Here is a 3,343-nt window from a genome sequence, read left to right as displayed (position 1 = left end):
CGAAGGTGGCGATGACAGCGCACGATTAGTAGTGGAAATGTCGGGAGCTCCGCTAGCGGGGTGATCAATCACGAGCCGGTATGGGCAATGGGCTCCGCCGCGCACCGCGGTGCTTGGGTCCCACATGCGTCGTCCATCTTCATCCGCACGCCGAGCCTGTCCCCCCACTTCCTCTCCATAAGTGCGGATTCGGATTAATATTCGTGCGCACACACTGTCACGGTGCGTCCTCTTGTGCGCCCCAACCCGACGCTTTCCGGTTTGTTATCGCGTTCTTTTCTCCATCGTTTGACCTGCTATGCACCTTGTGCTGTGCTGCACCGTGTAAATCCGACGGGGAATATGGCCAGCGGCGTTATAGGCCTCTAGCACGCTGACTGCGACCTGTCGTCGCACGCCGCTTATCCTGCAGTTGGATTGTTCAACCCCAGTCGAACGTGTTGGGGTTGGGGCCCTTCATCCCAACTCATTACCTGAGGTGAAAAAAATAAAAATAAAAACAAACACAGTACAAATCAGAATATTATTATCCTCTATCAGCGTCTTTATAATTCCGGCGCAGATTAAAGGGAGGGAAGATCACCCCACTGGCCTCTAAAGCCACTTGGAAGGTAGGCACTTTGCGCTGCAAAACCCCTGTATCTAGGCAACCGCCAGTGCATCGTCCCTCTTGTCAGCCAAACCTTATTCCGAGCCCGATATAATTGTGTATTTTAATAAAACGCCCACATTTGTTGTTGAAACCTTATTGAACGAAACAGATGATTCCAGAGGTAAAAGGGTAACTTTCGCTCATGGTTGTACTACTAGTAGGAGGTGGCTGATTCATCCTGGGCACTTCACATTTCAGTTATGTTGTCACACGATCGGGCGGGTTGCCGCTTGCCTACTCGCTTGGCCCGTAATGCACCATGGGGGTGATAGCAAAAACCCCACCTGCATAGTGCATGTCCTGAGAGCGATAATACAGTATAACTACGTAAGTGCACCACCTCGTTCATCAGGCACCCTAAACTGTGACTTCAAAAAATTCAAGGCAAAATTTTAGATAAATTGACAGGCCTGAGCTAATTACTGCGTGTCTCTGAAGAAACGGCCGCCGCGCTCCTCTTCAAACATCTGCAATTTCGTGCGAAAACCACGAGGCATTGTGTGAGTGAGAGACCTGCTCGAGCCGTGTCGGCGCCGCGCCGAAAGGCGTGTGTGGCGAGTCCCGATCAGCTTGTCGGCTTGTCCTCGTGTCGCCCCGACCCCCCCTTTGGTCCCACTGGACCCGCCCAGACGCCCTGACGTGGGAGATGCGCCCGTTTGGGGAATCGGCACACCTCTGGGCCGCTGGGCTCCGGGGAGGGTCCTTCAGTCGCCACCTGTGCACGCGTGGCTCTAAAAGTGTGGCGTGGTGGGGCGTGGCGGGGCGGGGCAAGGTGCGGAGAGAGGCGTGGGGGGCGTGGCAGGGCGGGGCCTGGAGGGGCGGGGCGGGCGGGGTGGATGGGGCGCCGACGACACGCCCGGGGCACGCGCGCGTCTCCACAAGGACTCAAGAGCGCGGGGCACGCGCCAATGGGCGGCTCTCAGGCTCTCATCCGCCAGACCGTGGACCGGTCACGTCCGCGCTCTTGTCGAGCCCCCAGAGCGGCACGCGGTGTTTGCTTTACATTCAGCAGGTGTCAAAATGCAGCCGAGCCGAATGAATGGACGGTATGGTTATTCAACCGAGGAAACATGTGAGTAAATTAGAACCGACATTCGAAAAACACTTCTTCCAATGAAAATAATGCAACAGGAACAGTAAAGGCGATGCGTTTCAACAACCCTTAACATGAGTCATTTTGTTTGAGTGAAATGAAGATGAGGAAGAACATACTAGAATAACAAGACATGATTCTCTAAAATTGAATGGTTTCAAGCCCTCTAGCGGATTATTTCCGAAAAAAAACTTAAAGGCCTCTGTTGTTCTGGCATCACCAAACGGCAAAGAACACATTTTTGTCCATTGTGCAAGTCTATGTGCACGTCTGCAAGATATAATTTTGAATACTGAGCTGTGATAAATTTGTAAATTTCTCCAGCCGGAGATGCAAACTTGTTCCCACCCTGGATTCAAAATTGCATCTTGCGAGATGTGCACACAGACGCCTTTTCCAATGGACGAAAATTCTCCCTAGCTATTCATACTTAGTGTGTTCTTCTTGATTTTCTTAGTACCAAATAAACAGATGTTTGGTTTCGCTATACGCCTAGAATGTTCAGTACAAGTAAATAAGGTACTCTGCGCACAACAATCTTCTGTCCTCGGATCTCATGAACCGAACAGCAGCAGCACGTGCAGCACACGCGAGCATCCGCCGTCACACCCGACCGGACGCGCTTGCTCCAAAGCATTTGCCTCGGCATTTACTCTCATTGCCGCCGCCTTGGCTGCAGCCGCCGCGACACCTGTGTGACCCCAGGGCTGCAAGTCAGCCACAAGTAAAGGCACCGCGCCTCTACCTCTCTGCACTTGTCCCCGTTATACATTTTGGGGCGACAAAAGCTTCGCATCGCCGGCAGGACTCCGGCTCGCCGACGAGGAGTCAAAGTCAAAAGGCCAGCAGAAAACGGTCGAGCAGAGGAATACCGCCTGCGGGGCCCTGCATGTTGTGCGGGTCCAGGATGGAGCCCCCGGGGGCTCCGGTGGGAGAGCGAGAGAGCGCGAGAGGTGAACAGAGAGAGAGAGAGAGAGAGAGACAGAGAGAGATCCATGAGAGGGATCCCTTTGACAAACACCAACACAATGGCGGGGAGGAGAGGGGGCTGCGGGGAAGACAGCATCCCCCCAGATGTGAGCCGGTACGGCCCAAATGGACCTGCCCAACTTGACTTCTATCCTATCCTGCGCGCAGCGGCGTTTGCTGGAGGGATTTTCGTTTTAAAAGGTGCATACATATAAAACGGGTTTGCTATTATCATGTTTGCAAAAGCCTTTCTTCGCGACGTCGTGTCAGTGGCCGTGTCTCAGATTATTCTTTATAGGGTCAAACAGGGCCGATGAAATTCTGCCTTTTCCGTCTTGACACTGCTTAGCTGGGAGCCTTTTCCCCTTGGCAGTCATTTTTGGGGACGCTGTTATTAGTTGTGTGCATGCAGTGTAGGAGTAGCTGCCTATGTCGTCGCTACAAAGTCAGTCGCCCCTTTGGACCCACCTTTGAACAAACACCGTGGGAGAATATGGGCGGCTGGGTGGTATGTATTTTTCATAGAAGAATCGAACAGTCGATTTTTCACACCCAGAGTCGAGGAAAAGTGCCTGATCATGCAGTACCTACCCCTTTCACTGCACGGCAGTCGGTGGCCCGGCGAGAGA

This window comes from Frankliniella occidentalis, unplaced genomic scaffold (assembly GCF_000697945.3).
Source record: "Frankliniella occidentalis isolate FOCC.00 unplaced genomic scaffold, Focc_3.1 Scaffold85, whole genome shotgun sequence".
NCBI lineage: Eukaryota > Metazoa > Arthropoda > Insecta > Thysanoptera > Thripidae > Frankliniella > Frankliniella occidentalis.
Note: the sequence above shows the minus strand (reverse complement) of the source record.